Genomic DNA, 22,727 nt, shown 5'->3' on the forward strand with positions numbered 1-22,727 from the left:
AAGCTTAACTAGTTACACTTCGTGTAATGTATGTTATTCTGTAACACCTTATTGATTGTTATTATTTAAATCAGATTGCCTTTATTCAATGTGTTTAACTCTTGTTTCTGATACCTTATCTTGCAGTGCTCATGGGTTTAACACTTATTTCCTGACCTCTGCCCTTTCACATTTGTTAGGGCTTGCTGATTGTTCACATCTGGTATTGCTATTTGATTGATCTTAGGGCATCTCACTCTTTAAATCTCAATTTGTTCTTTCCTTTCTTCAGTATTCTCTGTTCTTCTTGACCATGGTCCTAGAGTTATTTTATTTCTCTTTTAATGTTTAATAAGCATTCCTTGTAGGTTTCTTAAAATTTTTAATTATGGTTCAGCGGTTTCTATTTTTTTTAAACTTTCAAACATGATTAAGTACTCAAAAGTAGTTAAAATGATATGATTAGTAAACTCTCAGAAATGCATAGAATTCTTATAAATACTTTTATGCATTATATAAAATTCAACATAAGTGCACATGTTTAACATTACATGTAGAAATTCTAGACTTAATTACAAGAAGGCTAAGTAAATGCATGCTCAGAGACACAATTCATATACACTTTCACTATGATCTTGAGGCCTGTCATTGTCAATATTGATAAATTAACAGTTGTGATTTTCACATAAACATTTGTATAACTTGAGTGACTTTTTTTTTCACTGAATTTTCAGACTTTCCTATTGGAAAATTCTCCTTGCTGTACCTTGGAGAAAATATTCTTAAGAATTATTTACAGAGAATTGATGTCTTCATTTTTCTAGTCACCTATATTTAAAGCTTTGTGTCATCCTTAACTCTATTCTATTATTCTCTCCTTCAGTCACTAAATCCTACAAATTCTTCCTAGAAAATGACCTTAGCCTCCTTTAAATTCCCACTGAAATTGTCATTTAGTCATATCCAAATTCCTAGACAATATACTCCTTCCTCCTTGGTTGGACATTCAAAATACTCCACAGTCTGGCTCAGGTCACCTTTCCAGGTTTAGCTCCCATTGGCCTCCACTGAATTTGACCATTTCTCTGGTCCACTTGTCATTGTTTTTATTTATTTATTTATTTATTTATTTAAATTCAAACTTGCCACTGTTTTAACATGTCAGAGACACAGCGAGAGAGGAAACACAAGCAGGGGGAGTGGGAGAGGGAGAAGCAGGCTTCCCACTGAGCAGGGAGCCCAATGCGGGGCTCGATCCCAGGACCCTGGGATCATGACCTGAGCCGAAGGCAGACGCTTAACCGACTGTGCCACCCAGGTGCCCCTGTCATGTTTATTTCTATAGCTGTATCCTTTCCTGCCTAGAATCTCCGTCCCATTCCCTTTCTTTTCTAAGGCTTCTTCAAACAGTTACCCAATAACTTGACTCACAGAGATCTCATAACTGGCCACCTTTATTTATCTTTGTATGTAGAATGAGATCTACCTCTTAAACTAGGTTACAGGAGTCATATTTATCCCATCTCTGTATCATCAATGTCTAGAAATGCCTTTATTTAGCAAATATTCTTATTGATCACTTTAACACTACAAAGTGCCTAAATAATGATTACATATTTATTATTATGTCATCATGTCTCAGTGAAAGTGTTATTAAATTTTCATGACTATTGTTGTTATTATAGCAATATTATTTTCCTCCATGGAACATTGCCATCACCTGGCCCTTTGGATGTAAAGACAATAATAACACAAATTTAATTAAAAAATGTTATGTACTCCCTAACCAAGTGGATTCCCTTTTCATCAATAAGACAAAAGCTCTATTGAATGTGTTATTGCACTGATAAAGCAGTTTCAAAATTAGATTACAATGCAAATGAGTTGGCTAGGTTGGGGTCTTTTTATTCTTGGTAGACATATGAGAGACCTGGTATGTAATTATGATGGTCTTCTAGTTAAAATGGACTACTTCTGACTTAAGAAGTGTGCACTAAAAATGCAAGCTGGCCATTAGTCAGCCTAGTATTGACTATAGTACTTTTCTGTGTGGAGGAATACTAATTTGTTTTATGTCATGGATGAAGTAGAAAAAAAAGAAAGCCTAGAAATTTACATGTTTTACAAATAGTGCCAGCAGGGATTCTTACTGATGTTACAAAACATGTTTCATTTCAAATTAGATTTTTAATGAAGAGGCACACAAACAAGGAAGAAGTCAGTTGAATGGATATAAAGCCAGGAGTAAAGGCAAACGTGTTTCTCAGGATTATTTTTGGTTTAAGAAATTGATGTGTTTGTTTTAAAAGCCATGTTATTTTTGCTACTTTCCCTCAAGGACAAAAATACATCAATATGCTGAAAACTAAAGACATAATTTCCATAGACTACAATGATCCCGTTGTTGAAGAAGAAGAAAAAAAAGAAGGGGGGGAGAGTTATTGTTAAACCAAAGTAATTTCTTTACAAAGTCATTTTTAGCAGTCTACCAGGTCAGAGCATCCAAACAGATTTTACCTTTCCTTCTGTTTTAGATTAAGTTGGAGCTTTTGTGTACTATTTAAAAATGAAGAAAATTGTAGCTCTTTGTTTTAAAGATTTGCCATAATTTAAATTACAAGTATATGAAGTATATGGCAACAAGGCAATAACCTCAATTGTTTTTTAAGATTGCAAGGCATTTTTTTTTTAAATTTGGCATTGTTTTTTTTTTTAATAGTCATAAGGAAAAGCACCATGATAGGGTATAACAAATAAAACTTTTGAAGTAAAACATGATTTCTCTAAAGCTATATGTATAGATGAAAATATCTAATGGCTTCTACCACCTTAGTAGATTTGTTTCTGGAAATTACTTATAAGTTGTTTGAAGTTGGATTAAATTGCATAACACACATATGAGAAAAATATTTCATAAATTACATGGAGTAGGTGTAAAGTGCCAAGTTCCAGACTTGAAGATCATAATATCACATGTCTGAAGACATCTTACCAATTATCCTTTATATTTTTGAAGTTTAGAAGTAAGCATAATATAAACATAAACATGAATTCACCTTTATGAAAAAATTACAACACATTTTAAAGACCTTTTTATACACCAAATTGATATAATGATGACAAAAATCTTTGAAGTTGTATGCCATGTGGGTATATTATCAGTTAGAATAAAATTATATGAGAAAAACAAAACACAGAAGAAGACATATAAAAAGATTTAATGGCAAGTGCCTAAATATTTCTTGGCTTATAAGACTGGCAGGTGGTATGTAGTGAAGTATATATTTGAGACTCAGCTCCTTTAGGGCAAGCTCTTGTCTTACGACAAGACTTTTAAACTTTAGGCTTGATGCAACACTTAGCCGGTAGTATATTTGTTGGATTCAGTTGAAAATCCATAGCAGTAACTATTTTTTAAAATATTTATTTATTTATTTGAGAGAGGGAGCACAAGCGGGAGGGGTAGAGGGAGAGAGAATCTCAAACAGACTCCACACTGTGCATGGAGCCTGTGTGGGGCTCAATCTCACGATTTGAGCTGAAACAAAGAGTAGGATGCTTAATCAACTGCGCCACCCAGGCAGCCCGGCAGCAACTATTGTAATAGCTGTTGAACTATGTGAGACCAAAATACATGACCCATTCCCACATGAAAAAGACGTAGAAAACCAATTTCACTCTTTCTGGGGCCATCTTAACAAACATAGGATGAACCTGATTAACTATACTAATTCCATTTGGTGTTCCCATACATAGACTAACAAAACGTGTTTGGATTTCCATCTAAACATCTAAAATATGGACTTTGGAGAGCAAGAATTATCTTTTATTTATTTTTATGTCACCCCAATTTATCTAGTAGAGAGAACTTCATACATAGTAGGAATTCAATAAATGCCTATTAAAATGGTATTATATCAAATCCTCTAAATACAAATCAAAAACATTTTCTTAATATGGTTTTCATATTTTATTAAAGAATTATATATATACATATCTATATAACTGAATAGACACACATTCGTATATATGCATGTATATATGTGTATATATGGTAAACAGATGTGAAAGCATGTTTCAGAAAGTAGTCTCATTCTTCCAACTCTTGGAGTTAACTTTTAGTGTGAAACATAGATTGAAATTAATTATATATTTCATGTGTTTTCCATAAATATTGCCACTACAACTTCCTATTTATTTAAATACAATTTTGAGAAAGGAAAGAGTGGGAATTCAAGTAAAAAGAGATCTGCTTCATAGTGTAGTATCAAGAGTCATTTCAATCATGTGTTTTTCTATTTTGAGTTTTGGGAAGGGACTTAGAAGAGGTGTCTTTTGAAACCTTTTGAAATTTAGTAAACATCCAGTAAATGCAGATTTTTAAATTTATCTTGATGCTTGAAGTTTGGTTTTGGGCGTCTTCTATTTGATTCATTTCTTTGTTAGTTATCCAAACAGGGATTAGGGAAACGTTTATCAAATATGTGAACAGTTTTAAATTCACTGAATTAAGTTTTATTTGGTGGAGATAGGAATAAAATTCAACAAATTGCTTTCATAAATCATCTCACAAAAATCCATAGTTACATGGAGCACAGTAGGAGTATAAATAAGAAATGCTCCTCTACATCCACATCTCCCATCCCTTCCTAACTCCAGGTGGCTTCTCGGCGCCAGGATACCACTAAAGGTGTTCTCGGTATCAACTCTCTATTGACTTATGGTTGCCAGGTGTATTTGTCAGTGTTCTCCAGAGAAACAGAACTAATTGGATGAGGATAAGGAGGTTTATTATAGGAACTGTCTCACACAAGTATGGAGGAAAGAGAAGTCCCATAATCTGCAGACTCAAGCCAGAAAATTAGAAAGGTAGAAAGAAAATTAGAAAATTAGAAAGCAATTCAGCCCAGTTCTGAAGGCCCAAGAACCAGGAACATTGATGTCCAATGGCAGGAGAAGGTGAATGTCTCAGCTCAAGCAGATGGAATGGATTCAGCTTTCCTTCACCTTTCGGTTCTCTTCTGGACCTCCGTAGATTGGATGATGCCCACCTGCATCGGTGAAGGAAATCTTTACTCAGTTAACTGACTCAAATGATAATCTCTTCCAAAGATACCCTCATAGACATACCCAGAAATAATGTTTTACCAGCTATTTGGGCATCTGTTAGCCCACTCAAGTTAGCACATAAAATTAGCCATCACACTGGGTATACTAGGTTTTCTATTTCTGTTGTAGAGCAGGAAGATCCAGCTAACAATCCCCAGGGAGGATGGAGAACCACAAAGATCAGCTCGCAGACCTCAGCCCACTGCATCTTCTATGGGTTTGGAGTCATCAAGGAGGCCTCAACACACAAAGGCTGGAACAATGCTTTACTCACAGAAAGAAAAGATGCAGCACGATCAGCATCTGTAGTGTGCATCAGCCTCCCGTGGACAGTGGGTCCCTCCTGATAGCCAGCACAAGGTGAGGGAGGGCAGATATACTGGTGGGGCTGGCCAGGTGCCATATAATACACACACATACAAGCAATACAAGGAAGTTCGCCATGTAGCTAGAACAAGTGGACGAGTTCTCCTAATAAGGAAGAAGAATCTGGGGCCAAGCAATACACAGCTCCAACACCCACCTTCCATATAGGGGAATGTTCCAGGCTTAGAATGCTGATTGCACAGTCCTGGAGAGGGACAGTAGGTCCTCTGACAGCTGCTTCCCCAACAGTTGTCCTAACAAATTACTGCAGTGTGACTGAAAACAATACAAATTGATTATCTCACAGTTCTGTGGTTCAGAAGTCTGGGCACAGCATAGCTTAGCTGGGTTTTCTGCTGAAATCAAGGAGTCTGCAGGGCTGAGCTCTTATCTGGAAGTGCTAGGGAAGATTCCATTACCAAGTTTATTTAGATTATTGGAACAATTCAGTTCCTTGTTGTTGTAGGACTGAGGTTCCCAGTTTTTTGATGCATGTCCCTTTCATCATCAATCCATCAACAGTACATGGAATCCTTTTCTCTGAATTGGTGTCATCCTTTCCACTATCAGCTGGAGAAAGATCACTGCTTTTCAGAGGTAATGTGGTTAGATTAGACCCACACAGATAATCTAGGATAATATCTCTTATAAGGCCATTTGGTTGGTAATCTTACTTATATCTCTTGTGTAATCTAACAAATTTACAAGAATAACACTGGAGGTTGAAGGTCATGGAGACCAAATTCTGCCTGCTACCAGGTCTCATTGGTTCTCTTCAGACCTCATCTTCACTGGCCTCTCTGCAACATTTGACACTGAATTATTCCTTCATTGAAGCTCTGCTTTGTTAGATTAAAAAATAATTTTAGGGGCGCCTGGGTGGCTCAGTCAGTTAAGCGACTGCCTTTGGTTTGGGTCATGATCTCAGGGTCCTGGGATCAAGCCCCACATTGGGCTCCTTGCTTGGCAGGAGGCCTGCTTCTCCTTCTCTCACTCCCTCTGCTTGTGTTCCCTCTCTTGCTGTCTCTCTCTCTCTGTCAAATAAATAAATAAAATAAAATAGTATAACCATGCTATCCTTTCTTAAAAAAAAAATAATTTTATGTTGTTTCTTCTGGGGGATGCAGCTTTACCTTTTTTTTTTGTTTTTACATTCCTTTATAATTTCCTCTTCCTGAGTTCATTTGCCTTTTAAATATTGGGGTTGCCCATCCTGTCTCAGCATAAGTCTCTTTCTATCTTTCACTTGCTAGAAAGATTTTACCCATGTTCAAGCTTTCTACACCACTTTTACTCATGATCCCCAAATCTGTATCATCCAATTTAATAAGCATTTACTGAGGATCTGGTTTTCCTGTTAAGCTGAATGTTCCAGAACAGCAAGGATCAGAATAGTACTGTTCACTGGGAATTCCAAGCATCTATCTTGTGTATAACATGGGATATATTTTAAAAATATTTATTGACTGATAAATGAATAAGCAAGAGAATGAATAAATACAGAGCTATTGATAGAAACATAAAATGAGAATACAGTGCAATAAATGATACAGTAATGGTGCCAGGGATCCTGCACAGAAAACCAATGTTTAAGTCAATGTGGGGTTTCAAGGAGGGTTCCTGGAGGTGATGATGCCTGGCCTGAGTCTTGGACACAAATCCAAGACTAGAATTGTTTTCTGATTCCAAACGTATATTCTGGACATCAACGTCAAATGAAAGTCTAACTCATTATAATTCTGTAGAATTGTTGTTTTTCCTTGTATTCTCTTAGAGAAAGATACTTCATCAGTCCAGTCCCCCAAGCCAGACCTGGAGATTCAACTCTTCCCCTCCCTTAACTTTACCCTGCTCCAACCAAGGAGTAGGTTCCACAGATGCTCTTCAACCTCTTTGAATCCTTCCCTTGAGTACGCATTCCCCTTGATGATCATAACAACCAGCTGATATCTAGGTCAGGAATGTCACTCTCCTCTCATTCATTCTCAACTCTGTTGCTCATGTGATCTTTCTGAAATGTAAATAGTACCAGATCACCTCCTGCTTATAAACGAAGTTCCCCCTCACCCTACATGATCAAGTCTGAACTTTGCACGAGGCCCTTTATAACCTAGAGCTGGCCTGCCTTTCCATTTTCTTGCTGTCCGGTGTACTCTACAATCCATATATGCCAAAATGCCTTCTAAGACTCAAATATGCCAACTATTCACATATGACTGTGCCACATGCTGGTCCCTCTGCTTTAAATGCTTAAACCAGTCCCCTAGACCTATTGTTGTCTGGGAATTCATACTCATCCTTCAAGTCTCCTAGTAAGCTTTACCTTCCCTGGGAACCCTTTTTGGCTGCTCCTCAGCCCCTTCAGCTTATTTTAGGTGGGTACATCTCTCTTTTATATTCCCGGGGCACCTTGTGCCTTTGTAACTTGAGCTGTGTAATTACCCACATTTTTGGGAACTTGTAAATTACTTATCTGTCTCCTCCTGAGTAGGCAGTGAACTCCACAAGGGCAGGAGCTATCTTTTATTTATCATTTCTCCCCATATAGTTCCTTAATAATATTGTTAAATGTGATAGTATGTCACTATTTGCACTACTCTGAGCATTTTACAAATATTAGCTCCTTTAGGTTTCAAACTAAACTGGGTACCATCATTATCCCATTTTGCCGAGGAGGAAATAAATACAGAAAATTTAAATAAACTTACTCAAAGGTGCCTAACTGGTGAGTGGCAGTGATAGTCTGGCCCTAGCATTGGCCCTAGGCAGTCTGGCTCTTCTGTTTCTGCTCTTAACCTGTGTGCTCCGTGGCCTCTCCTGGAAAATTTGTGATTTTAGAGTTTCTCCAACTAGAATGTGAGCACTTCATAAACAGTGACAGTTTCTTTGTACTTTCTACCTCTTTCTCCCCTCCCACTACATATGCATACAGACTCACAGCACCTAACTTACTAAATGAACATAAGTATATTAAAAAAATTGGATTTATTTTTTCTTTCATTAGTCTCCCACGTGTACATTTCCAGCAAATCAATTTAGCGTTTATTTTACTTTTGAAATCTTCAAAATATTCCTTAAGCCACCTCTCCTTCCTAACATTTTGTTTTTTCATACTTTAGCTGATTTTTCCTGATACTTGCTTCATTTTTCCACCAATTCATAAAGAACAAACAAACAAAAACACCCTACAAAAATGTTCAAGTTTCCTACCCTTTTTTCTATCGTTTTAGCAGTGATTCCAAAAAAACAGAACCTCAAACTTACTGTTTACTATGAAGAGGAGGAGGGCCGGCTTGAGTCACCTGCTCAGACCAACACAGTGTGTCAGTGGAGGTGTTTTTCCAAGAAGATTCAGGGTAGGAGAAGGGTCCCAGTGTGTAAATATTCATTATATCGCTTTGAGGAAGAAACTAGTGGAAAATATTTATAGCTTTTCTTTCCCATGGGGGATGTGAGAATCCTAGTATGAAGGGGACCTTCCTATAGCCAGAGGCCGTGACTCGGTGTTTGGACTGACTCTGCAACATTAGCTTCCAGTTAATGGGAACTGTCAGCTACAGTGCACAAAGCTGTCACTTTTACAGTGTATGTGTTAAAGCCAAAATGATGAAATGAAACTTCTCCTTGATATGCCACCATTCCCATAGCAAAAACTATCAGAAATTATGGAGGGATTCAACATCCAAGGTAACAGTTTCAAAGGAAAAAGAAAATGACCAGAGTCTTGTTACTGTTATGGGTGATTCTATTATCATACCTCCATATTCTGTTTAGAAGCATCATGGGAGTGCATCAAGGTTTAGATATTCGTTTACATGACACAGGTAGATTGCGTCTTAAATAAAAGAAGGAAGGTAGAAAAGCTACAGAGGCAAAGTAGGAAAAGTTAACAGTTTGATGGGTAGCAAAGTAAACATCCATTGTGGAATTTTAAAAAAATACATCTTGGCTTTTGTCTGGAAAATTGGAAGCATTTCAGTGACCATTCCCAGAGGTTTTTCTCATAAATGTTGTATTTTAAACAGATACAGTACAAGCTTCTGGCAGTACTGACCTTGTATAATATGGGGGCACATGAAATGGTGGCATGGATATTTTTTTAAATGTGCTTCAGTTTGGAAATGTTTCTTTTATTATTTCACTTGTTTTTCATATTTTAACTAGGGTAACCATTAACAAATTACCCGCTAGAAATAATGAATATGACTAGTGCTCTGAATCACAAATTTGTTAGATTTTGGATTGCTACAGGATGATCTACTTTGTTGAGTTAGTTGAGGAACCATTAGATTTTTATATGGTGGTTAAGTGGGAAGGAGTGTAGATTCAAATAGTTTCTATTATTGCCATTTTCTGCTTTAAGTCTACTTCAGACATTTGTTGAGAATAGTATTAGGGGGCATTTTAGAAATTAAGCTTATCAAGTAGTACATACAAATGTTTCTTATGTTTTTCCTTCGTAATCTCTACATTTTATATTTCTTTTGTTGAAGCAGTACACAAAAATTATAAATGTTAATTTATTCATTCTGAACCTATCTGGATTTTATAGATCATGGAAACTGATGCACAGGAAATCGTAAAGGTTCACAGTGCCTCATGAGAATAAGAAATCAGATATAATGAAGATTTCAGGTTTCTTTCCAGCCAGTTAATATGAAATTAAGATAAATGTCATATTAACAATGTGGTATGATAGAATCAAACTAAATCAAGAAAATAACATGTTCTAAAAGCTTCGATACAGATTTTCTGACCATTTTTTTTTCCAGTAGGTTTTCTAATGTTAAATTTAAAATGGCTAATCTTTTGGTCATGCTACTCTCTTGACTCATTTTTATTCCTGGGGAGTCATCTGGCTTTTTGTTTTGTTCATTCCAGATAGTATTTTAATTGTTTGGTGGGGGTGGGGGTGGGGTAGTGTATTGGGTCAGTTGATTGGTTGGTTGGTTGGTCAGTTGGTTGGCATTTGTTATGTGCCATGGGAGCTTTGGTTTGTGTATGCAGCTTCGGGTGGATTGGTTGGTTGGTTGGTTGGGGGTGATAAAATGTGGATTGAGACAGCTTTATTTTGTGTGAGGATATTAGGTGGGCTCCTTGGTTGGTTGGTTGGTTTGAGGGCACTTGCTGTGGATTGGGATAGTTTTGGAGCAGAGGTATGAGAAGCAGTTTGGCAAGATCCCTTTTAGCAGAACAGGGAAGATCTTTTTTCAGCTTTGTATAATTTCAGGCAAGACTTGAAGTCTTTCTGTGATAGTAATGAGCTGAAGATATGGTAGCTCTAAATGATCATAAACCCTTATGATTTGTAAAGTAAGGTATAAAAGCACAGAGTAAGATAACTGAGAAGATTTCAGTAATTTGAATAACTGATACATTTCTCACTGAAGTGAATGGTTGCTTGAAGACTTCAAAGACTTTTATTTGGGCACTCTTAGATGGCTTGTAGTTGTGAAATAGCCCAAATGAAGACAGAGTTCATAATTCACATTGTGCAAAGCTTAAGGTCAAGCAACCATTTGTCTGGGTGTGCGCTTGCTGAAGGAGCAATCTTCCTCCCTATCCTACTTCTCTAGATTCATTACATACCAGTTTTGGGAGCCTTTTGGCTATATCTGGATAGCTACTGTGCAGAAAGCCAGCAGCACCTAGGACGTAAGAAAGTTCATATGTCTGTTTCCTTTTCTGATAGGCAACTGAGAAGAGCTGTTAAAGTGTTTACTTATGCAAAAGTCATTTCCATCTTAAGTGTTTTAAATACAGAAACAATGCCAACATTATGAATTTATCTTACCATGTTGTCAACCAAGAATTAAACAATGAACACATTTACATGTTCTAAAAGAAAGTAATTTTCATGGAGTTGACACCTAAAGTTTTTCCCAAAATCTCTTCTTTGTCCCTGATTACACATCAGGATGGAGATAACATTTAGTAAATCAGCTTTTGTGTCTTTCGTCTTAGGGCCAGCCTCTTTTTTGGGGGGGGGAGATATTTGGCTATGAGCAAAGGTGTCCTTTATGAGAAAATAAGTGGACTGATCTTCATAATTGTGGTACTTGTTGTATAAAAGCCTTCCATAATTTTTATTTGGTAGAATCATCATCTCAATTTTATGAAAACCTTACAGTAACCAACTGAGTTAATCAGGCATTATAGAACATTTATGTGTCATAAATAGTCATCCATTGGAAATCATAGTGATACGTAATTGTGCCATGCTCCAGATGTTAACCCTATTATGTGTGTCCTATGAGGCAGTTTAATAAAATACCTAGCATAGCAGATGCCTAGATCATCGATCAGTAGTAACAATGAATTATAAGTACCACTGTCACAAAATTATGGTGGTATGGTTTCATTAAAATCCTGTGATATTTATTAAATTAAATGAGTAGAGAGATTCTGTTGGTACAGATGTCTTAATATCCAAAGCACTTGTTTGGGACTTGCACTGTAAAGTCTGAAAAATTAAGTATCAAGTCCATTCAGATTGGGGTATGGACCAAGGCAAACTATATTTTGACAATATTTTCTACTCACACACACACTTGATAGTCAAGGCATAAGTGTACTAGCTATATATATATGTATATATATATATATATACATATATATATAGTACAAGTTTTCCCCATATCAAGCAACTCACTTCTTCTTAAAGGATGTATTTAGGATTGCATAAACAATCCCAGCTCTGCCTCTTGATGCCTATGTTGTGTGTCTGTATACAAGAGTTCCTAAATCTTTTATAGATTCCCTAATCTTGAATTTGGCAGGTAAAAATCAATTTCTCCTTCACCTGAATTCTGGTTTTGCTACTCGGGGACTCCTCTAAGAGCCCGAGAGTGGAAAATGTCTATAAAGATCCACAAAATTAAGCAGAGGACGGAAGAACACCATCCTCTGTGAAATACTAGAAAGATCACAGGTCCTATCATTTAAAGACTTGGGTTCAAGTCAACGCTTACTAGCTCTGCCATCTCTGACAAGTTACTGAAGCACAACTAATTCTGGTTTCTTCATTTCAGAAAGAGATGATAATCTGGAGAGTGATTATGAAGTGTCCAATTTATGTCCAAGTAAGTTTACTAGCCTTATAATTCTTGGGATCAACCTTTGCCCAAACTGCCCATATTCTGTGTGTGTGTGTGTGTGTGTGTGACACACACAGTAATATGTTTGTCTGATATTGCAAGTCAAGTTCAAAAACCAGGCAATTCCTTGACAGTGTGGTTTCCAGTTATATCAAGACATTGTCTTAAATCCCAGACCCCTTTAATTAGGATGTACCATCTTCAGAATATAACTCACCATCCCTGGGCTGAAGATAACGTCTTCAGTGGCAAATACCACACCATGATCATTAAATCAGCATTTCCCTTCTTCTCTTAATAGTCTTAGCTTTCACAGTTGTCCTCAAAGGTAGCCTCTCCAAAGAGATACTGTCAAAGACAATCGGTTTACAACACTAATCTCTGGAGGTATCTACCTTCATATAAGAGCCATCCCCCCCATTATTTGTTATTTTTTAAGTGATTGATAATTTGGTAGTACAAAAGAGTCCTAAATAACAATGTTTCAGCCATAGATAGCACAACACTTGCATATATATAATATATACGTATATTTTATATATACATATAAATTCATTCTTAGCTAAGAAACTTTCCTAATATGTTGGAAATCTTTTCTACACTAGTAAAATAACAAACACACAAGCACACATTCACAACAAGCACACACTCTTGTTCCTGAAATAAGCATCCCATTGTTTTGTAAACAAAGTGACAATAGGTGCTATGAGAACCAGCTGACTTCACACTTATTGCTTCATGTGGCTCTGCTACTTGTTCTGACATCATCTCTTAAAGCCTAAAAATAAAACTGATGTCAACAGTGTATCCATTGTAGATCCTCCCCAGTAAATGCAGAGTGCAGGGAAACAAATCATACATCAAGGCCTTTTGCTGCACTGTTTGGAAGAGGACAGAAAAGGAACATCCAGACTCATAATTTTAAGCATAGTCTCTCAACCCCAGCTCTTTCACAAAAAAAGGACAGCAGAATTCGTTCCTGTATTTCTCATGTTTTGAAAATATTTATTGAGGAATTTTACATCCCAGTTTTTCTTCCAAGAATGCTGAATCACAGTTGCTGTAATAGACCGAAGCAAGCTGACAGCTCCCACACAACCTGTTTTCAAGACACTCTTGAAAATATGTTCTATTTCTAAATAGTCAAGAAACTTTAAAAAAAAGTGTTTCATCATAAAGCTCTCTCCAATTGAATTGCCCTATTCAATATAGTGCATACTTAATAACAACCACTTTTCCTTCAAGAGAGACTACAAGGGAAGGGCCTGTTTATTTAGCGGATCACTTACTTCTTTGTTGTCTGGCATAAGGTTCCATTGTACATGAAAGGCCCCAGAGAAGCAGCACCCTCATCCTGAATGATTTGTGCAGTGTTTTTAAAACCTAGTAGCCATAGAGTAGATTTCTAATTTGACTTTCTTGCTTTTAGCCTGTTAGAATATGCTTTAAGCTTAGATTACTTCCTGAGAGTGAAGTTGCAAGAAATATTAAGAAGATGGAATAAATTTTAGAAGGTTTCTATAATGCTATTCTGTTTTAGGTGAAAAGTAGCCACTGTTGGTGGCTGTGTGCTCCCCAGGTGACATGGACAAAATAACAGAATTCTTCGGTTGTAAACTCGATGGTGCCAGTGACTGATTATTGCACTTTCTCATTCTGCTCGATGGTGATGGCATTAGCAATGTGTAGTCGGCACTGAATAAACCTTTGCATATTTCTGTACTTGTAAGAGAACTTCTGTAAGAAAAATGGAGTCTAGTCTTTAAGAAAAGAAATGTTGGCCAACAGTGTAGCATGTTCTCGGGCAATTGCCTGATTATGTGCTTAGTTTGATAGCTTTGAAGACCAATTTTGAATAAAAAAATTGTGTTCACCTGAAGTGCTCTCTAATTCCCCTTTCTTCTATTTTCATCAACTCTCACCTACTTTTATATGTCACGGGTCCTTCCTCTTCATTGATACATTGAAAAATACGATGAAATAAGTCATACTAAGGAATTATTGATTTAATGTTTTCATTTCTATAGGCTATTCACATTTGAATAGATAAGAAATAGAGAAATGAATAAATAAGGAATGTCTTTTTTTTTTTTTTTTTCAAAGATTTTATTTATTTATTTGACAGAGAGAGACACAGCGAGAGAGGGAACACAAGCAGGGGGAGTGGGAGAGGGAGAAGCAGGCTCCCCGCAGAGCAGGGAGCCCGATGCGGGACTCGATCCCAGGACCCTGGGATCATGACCTGAGCCGAAGGCAGTCGCTTAACCAACTGAGCCACCCAGGCGCCCTAAATAAGGAATGTCTTAATAATAATGGTATTTCCAGTAGTGGACCATTCCAGAGTGGTATATCTTGAGGGAAAAAGGGGTTTCTTGGTCCTTCTGGGAAGCCCTCCTTGATTTAGATTCTACCAAACCTTCCCAACTATTCCTACTGAACATAACTAAGATTGCTTTCTTGTTTGATTTCTGAACAGAATAGCTTAAACAATTAATTGCTGCTTTCTGCTTTCTGGACTGAATCCAATGGTGCCAATGATTCTTGTTGGAACTGGCTCGGCATTTTTGACCTTGTGCCTTGGTCCACTGGTTTATTTCCAGCTCTTGGACCATTCTCTACTTGGTCAGAACTTATACTTTATTCTATGAATGAGTGTTCTCCCAGGCCCACTGATATCCTCAGTTAGCATCTTGTATTACAGCCAAACATGGCTCTTGCTCAGCCTTGTTTGGATTTTGATAGTATACTTTGGTTTTTCAAAAAAAATCAATTATTTTTATTGAAAAATAATTACATAGATTATAATCAAATAATAACCTTGACTATATGACAACCTGGCATGCTCTGAGAACATTTTTAATAATTATTCTAAAAGTTATTTTTTTCTAATGTTTGTTTCATTGAAGTATCATGGAGAGAAGTGGGAATTAATCCGTCCTAAGGCTAGAGGAGGAGGAAAGGAGGATGATAAAGAATAGTTGAGACCACCTAAAGCCTCATGCAGGTGGAAGTAAGCAGCTAAAACTCCATAGAAACTTCCCCAGTGTATCTACATGTGAAAATCTTCAACATATTTTATCATTATCCCCCATGCCTCCTCCAAAAAAAAAAAGTGTCTGCAGGTAGCAGTAAAGGAACAGGAGTGGTGTAAATGATACTGTAAGTTCCTATCAATTCTAAATAGCTGTGATCCTATATCAAATAAGGTAAAACAAAAGTGGGAAATGAAGGTGGTACTCAGGTGTGTCTTAACAAGGCCGTGTATGAAAAGCATTTTGATAAAATAAGTATTGGTCCAATTACCTCTTCAATTTATGAATCTCTCTCTCTCGTTCTCTCACTCTCACCAAGATACACTTTGTATACTTCCACCTCTCTTCCCGAGCTGCTGCTGTTTTTTGCACCTCACCTGTTTTTCCCTGAATCAGGCAGAATCCTCCTGCTTCTTCAGGTTCGGCTTAGATGCTACTGATTTGCTTTGATCAGGTTGCATTACTTCTTCTCATGGTTTGCCCACTGAAAAAATATATGTCATTAATCATACAGGTATCACAGACGGGGAACCATTTAGGACTAAGTATAATCAGAATCAGGGGGGAAAATACAGAGCATTTCTTACTGTTACAATTAGTAAACTTTCTTTTGAATGTGAATTCTGCAACTTTTAGTAGAGGGTAATATGTATTGAGTGTTTTCTATATGCCATGCACTCTTCTAAACAATTGAATGTGCTATTTCATTTAAAAGTCCTTATGATCCTAGGAGGCAGACACTATTATTATTTCCTATTTATAGATGGGGAAACTGAAGCCCAGGCTGTGGAAACAACTTACCCTGGGTCACACAGCTTGTAAGTGTCAAAGGCAGGATTTGAATGCAGAAAGCTGGGTACAGAAGTTGTGCTTGCCACTTCATTATTTAGTACCTACTCTGGGCCAAGGATTGGGTTGGAAGCTTTTTACTGATCACATTTAAGCCTCAACAAACCCCTGGAATTAGGTATTGTTGGTTTCCAAGGATTCACTGCATTTGCCAGGAAGTGAAAGTTCTGGGGCAAAGATGCAGGATGCATCTTTCCAGTAGTGGACCATAACACCACAACACCAACCTGGTCCCAAATGTGAGTAACATGCCTCAAGGAGGGGTCATATTTAACATGTGGGATAGTTAGAACACTTTTGTTCAAAATGAGCATTGAACGTGTTATCAGCTTTGTTTCACAGCTTTTGATTTTGTGGGCTATTCTTCATAGAATTGGTGTCTCATTCATCATGAGGAAATTTTCTAGTATATCAAGGTTATCGTTAATGGATTCAATATGAGTATACACAGTAGACAGTTAACAGGTATCCTAAATTGACGTTATTAAGGGGTTGGAGAGATTGCCAGTATTCACTAGTCATCAGAGCCAAATCTTATGACCTAGACTTGATCCAGGGTTGCTCTGGAAACAGAGGCATTTGATTTGTTTTTTCCTATGAAATCCTTTGTTTAGGCTAACTGTATCTGAAGCCTTTAGTATTGTCTGCCTGAATTGCCTGTAACACTTTAATCATGGAGACAATTATCTGGCCACTGGATGCCACTGTTGCTCAACCAGAAGTCACAGAATGGGGCTTCCTATGGCAATATAATATTAGCCAGTTAAAGAGCATTATTGCTATTATCGACCGTGGATTTATGCCTCCAGACTATTTTTCTTGATGAACACAATCCCTCTACAGGAGTTGCACTTGCCGAGGGCAGGTGAAGTTGAAAAAATATGTAAATAAATGGTTAGCAATGAATTTTTTGGTATCTTTTACTTTCAACAACTCTGCTATAAAAATACCTTTTTTTTTTTTCTGCTTAGTGTACTGTAGCTGACAGTCTCCATTAGTTATCAGCTAATGTTGCATAGTAAGACCAAACAAGTTGTCATGGCCTTAAGCTATTAGAGGGGCCTCTTCATCCTAACAGAGACCCTGGGGTGAAAATAGTTTGCATGAACAGTCACTGGAATATTATTCAGACTCATTAAGTACTGCATTGCAGATTAAAAGAGTTACACAGCTTCTCCATTTATATGAGGTGCGAATGATTAAAAATAACTGGATTGTGTACCTTTTAAAAGCAACATAAAAATTGTGTGTGTTTGAAAAGATCAGACAAGGTTTGGGAGTAAAAAGCTGAAGTAACAAATAAACATGAGGTCAGTTTAGGAACAACCATAATTGCTTCCTATGACAAGATTTGCATAGCAAACACTTCTGATTAAGGTACAGTGAAGGCCACGGGAGTGGGAACCAACTTCAGTATCTTTCCCGGATCTGTGCCTTCCAATCTTGAAGGTGTAGTTTTAGCCAGCACAATTAGTCATTGTTTACTGAAAGGCAGATAGAGCCACAGTTCCTATTTAAATATTTGAAATAATTATATTTATCTTGCCAGCTATATTGATTTTATTTATGTGGTTAAAAAAAAATAACAGTGCCAGTTTTACATATTGGTAAATTTCCATTCACTTCAAATATATTTAGAAAATAGGCAGGGAGTTTCATCAGGATGACCTTTTTCAAGTCACAATTTTGAATATATAATACAATTGCATATATGCATAAAGTATTTTGGTTACCTAAAACATGTATTTTTAGTTTTTACTTTAAAATATAATGTTTTTATGGTCTGTCCCTTGATTGATTTTGTAGTTAACACTCTGCTCTCATTGATATTTGCTGGCCTCACTCAGGGTAGTGAAATGCAGTGCTCAATAAAGTCTCATTTTTATTTTTTTCCTTCCTCATTTAAAAATAAAAGTATAATTATTTTCTTTCAAAAACATAATCTCTTAAGGGAGAAAATTTGGGAAAGGATAAAGCGAGGAGGTTATACTTCTAGAAATATTTAGAGTTTTTAAGTGTCAGGGTCATACTAAACTGGAAAAACGCAATAGAATACTAGTTATTTCAGAGAGAAGAAAGTAGAAAATAATGTTTTTATAGCAAAAGTTGGGGTGAAATTATGGATATATGCATATATAAATGTATATGTCAGTGGCTAACATATATCCATTTTATAGCAAATAGTAGAAAGTAAAGTTATGCTTAAATGTAATCGCATTAAGACAAAATGAAAATGACTTTTGGATTTAGTGGTAAATACTATCATTGACTTATGTTCCTTCAGTAATATTTTGTTAGAGTTATGACTCAAAGAACACAATGACAGTATTCGGAACACCATTCTGAAAAGAAATGGTAGAGTCAGAAAACATCTAAAACGATCATTACTTTTCAGAGTAATGCATAACCTCTTCTCCAGTGTGTTAGGGAGTTCCTGAATGGAGGGATAAGTAGATGCAGTAAGACAAGCAGTGACTCCATTTGTCTAAAAGTGTTCATTTAACAAAGTCACATTAAGCTGTATGAAGCAGACCTCTCTCACCCTCTCTATCTAATAGACAACGATAAATTATCAAAATTGTTTTATTTTCTTCCAGTATTTGATTAGACAAAGAACATTTTTCTTTCTCTATCAATGTTTACCTGAAATGACTACACAGAAAGAATGTGGAGTCAGTATGCATGTATTAGCTAAGACAAATATTAATACCTTACATCATGATACCTGTTAATATAATTTCCTTGAAAATATACATAAAATAGGGGCGCCTGGGTGGCTCATTCGTTAAGCGTCTGCCTTCGGCTCAGGTCATGGTCCCAGGGTCCTGGGATCGAACCCCACATCGGGCTCCCTGCTCCGCGGAAAGCCTGCTTCTCCCTCTCCCACTCCCCCTGCTTGTGTTCCCTCTCTCACTGTGTCTCTCTCTGTAATATAAATAAAATCTTTAAAATAAAAAAGAAAATATACATAAAATACACAAGTTGTCCATGGCAATACTTTATACAGTGTAAGCAAATATTAAAAAGTATTATCTAGTGGAATGTTTCTTCATTCAACAACTTACACTGAGTAATACCAGTTGCTTATAAATTAGTGTTATTTTAAAAGTAAGTTAGTGTCATAATGGAAAACCAGAACAGTATGTAATATGGCATCATAAACTCTTCATATAATGATTTTAAGTAGACTGTATATTTGGGAAAGTCTATGCTCTTTAAAAATTGTTTAAGTAAATGTTTCCAGTTATTCTTAGGTAAAAGTTTCACTGAACAAAAAATATTTCTCTAACTTTATATAGCTTTAGGTTTTTTCCTTATTAAAATTGTTTTTGTAAAAGTAGATATTCTTACCTCAGATTCAAAATATTGTCCAGCCTGGCCTCTTTCCCTATTTTAATAAAATTAAATTGGATGCTGCTATTTTTTGCTCCAAATTCAATATTATCAGCTTGTTGGGATATTTGTATCTTTCTTAAGCCATATTGCTTTGATATAGTAGCACATTACTAATACGTTAGTTGTATCAGCAGTTTAAATATTCAAAGGGGGATGTGAATCAGACTATATTCAAGGCTGATTTTTTTAAATGATAATCTAAGACCTCATAAGGAAAGATATACCAACCAGAATTTGTTTTTCTGGAGTCTTTATAGATCTTTACAGCCAATCAAAAGGAAAACACTTATAGATCAATCAGTATAAGTTAATAACCATCCTTCTGTAGAAAATACATAAAACCCACCATATATCCTTTTATTAGTGCTTTCTCCCTTGTCATCAAACATGATGAAAAGTTTAACTTCTGCCATTTCTTTATTATGTATATTTTTTGCTACTACTTTGTGTGACTCAATAATTTGGACAGCATCTCTGCTGGGCCCTTTCTACTGGTGAATTGTAGTATGAAATGTTTTGGAACATGGGATATTTCTGAGATGCAAAACCTGGGAAATTAGAAAATTGTGATTCATTAGGGACGAAGACCAAGAAGAGAATCTGGCAGATGTCTTTGGGCCTCATGACAGATTTTTCAGTGATGAGGAGAGGCTTGGTAAGGGGTAGTCACCAAGAGAATTGGAGAACTATATTAAAGAAAAGGGAATGGAGTTATACTGAGAGGTAATAGATCAGGAGATGAGGTACCAGGCTATTAATGTGTTGAAAGAAAACTCAACGAGTTTAGGACCCTTTCTGAACTATTCGAGCCTTTTTGCTGAAGCTTTGAAGGTTCATCCATCCCTATACAAATCTGAGATTAAAAAAAGATACATGGTTTCTAACTGATTATGTTAGTTGACTATTTGGCAGGAATTCAAGAAAAATTCTAAGAAGTCTTTGTGACCTTAGTCAGAATAACAGCCATTTTCATGTGCATGGCAAATGTAACTTCTTCAGATTCTTTTGAGAAATCTATGTATCAACCGTAACATGATCAAGCTCTTTGCCAAGTTAGGAGTCCAGAAAAAACGAAGTGCAACATAAGAGGCTACCTGAAAAAGAAACTAACAAACTTTTTCTTGGTTCAGATTTTAGGCCAGGTACAATCATAGCCTCAATAAGGAACTTCACTAGTTAACTTATTTATAAATATATAAACATGCAAAAATAGAAATGTCCCTTTTCTTCTTAGTTTTCAATTGGCAACTGTTACTGAAGTTTTACTTTATCTATAAACTTACAAAGCAGTAAAAAAGCTATCTGGGACACGAGAACTTAGTTTAAGAAAATATATAAAGCAGATACACAACAGGAAAAGGTTTCACTAGGAAAATCATTTTTGCATAACTTTGTTGGAAAAGGCTACTCTGTCCACAGGGCTGAAATTGTTTTGCAGTTTCAACCACAAACCAAAAAATGTCTGTAAGAACTTGGACAGACACTGATGAACATAAAAGCAACACAGATTTATTTATGTTCAGTCCCTCCTCCTTAGCACTTAAAAAATTAAGGCTTAATCACACACATAGACAGAAAATAACACTTACTAACCAAAATGAAAATATTCTCAGGCAGGTCCTCTTTGGATATTAAATTAACTAAGGTCACAAAAACATTTCTTTTGTTAATGTATAGTCATGCATTTAAAAAATGTTTAAAGATTTTTTTTAGCTTTGACACATTGAACATTACCAAAAATATCATAGAATTTCAGAACTATGAGGGTTAAGAACAAAAGATGTTATTTTAATTGCTAGTTAATAAACAAAAACTTCCAGTACTCCATCTGTCATCTGCTTCATCATCATAAAACTGGATCTGCCTTGGTATTTACCAAAATTTCTTTTTGGCTGATGAAATAGGAAAGTCCTAAAGTCTTGAGCACTTCACAGTTACATAGTAGTGAGCTTATTTGAATATTTCCTAAGGCTGAGGCTGTGTTCGTGCTCCAGATCAAGATTTGTGTGTAGGTAAGTGGGGAAAAGGAGGAAGGAATATAAGAAACAATTGAAGTCTGTGAAAATTATGACTTGTACTTAGTAGGTGATCACTACATCATAGATTTATGAAGCCTTAGATTTGGGACATAACAATCCTTTCCTTTAAAGATGAGGCAAAGGGCTCAGGTATACAAAGTGAGTTGCTTGTGATCACAAAATAACTTAGATGATGAGGAAGATGATAATGGGTAGCGGGTGGAGAATTAGAATCCTATATTATTTTTGAATATTCAGGAGAAGAAAATTAATTTATGACCAGATCTTGTTTTCTTTTCTTGGTTGATATTTGTCCCAAATTTATATTTATGGCCAATAGCAAAATGTCTAAAGTAGAAAGCTCTAATCATACTGTTAGGGAAGTCTGAGAAACAAGCTGAAGAGTGGAGTGAACTATAAGACTCCAGGACAAAGTTATATATCTAATGCAACATTGAACTCTGAGATCAATGTGTTCCCCCACAGTAGCATTATCCCACCAGTAGCATTCTGCCACTCATGACGTCAAGACGCTCCTTGAATTCTATTACTAATGGAAAACATGAACTAGGAAATGTGATATGAGGAAGTAGCAAAGACCAAAGGAATCTCTATATTGGGGTTATGGCTTCAGCCAAGGGAAAGCATGAGAAACTGTGAAGGGAAATTGAAGAATTTGGGCCATAGCAACATATCTTCCTCAGGAGGCATGATGTCCTATATGATCTCACTGAAGTTGGATTCTTTTTACTATTTCATTGTGTTCTGGTTTCAGGTAACAAGTAAGAAATTGAACTAACTTAGGAAAAGGGGGATTCAAATAACAAAGCCACAGGAAAAGCTTGAACATTCTTCAGACCTTCAGAAAGAACATGTATTCC

At 36.2% G+C, this 22,727-nt stretch overlaps 1 long non-coding RNA gene across 1 annotated transcript; it reads right to left on the reverse strand.

Annotated features, from left to right (window-relative positions):
- Positions 1–4,752: 4,752 nt before the first annotated feature.
- On the reverse strand, positions 4,753–16,057 carry LOC145720775 (uncharacterized). Its single transcript, XR_014143992.1, has 3 exons — positions 15,961–16,057; positions 12,769–12,899; positions 4,753–5,030 (listed from the first exon to the last, which is right to left on the reverse strand). It is a non-coding gene; the product is annotated as an uncharacterized LOC145720775 (long non-coding RNA).
- Between the last annotated feature and the right edge of the window lie 6,670 nt (positions 16,058–22,727).

The sequence above is a fragment of the Leptonychotes weddellii genome, chromosome 3 (genome assembly GCF_054177405.1).
Source record: "Leptonychotes weddellii isolate Sample4059 chromosome 3, ASM5417740v2, whole genome shotgun sequence".
Lineage (NCBI taxonomy): Eukaryota > Metazoa > Chordata > Mammalia > Carnivora > Phocidae > Leptonychotes > Leptonychotes weddellii.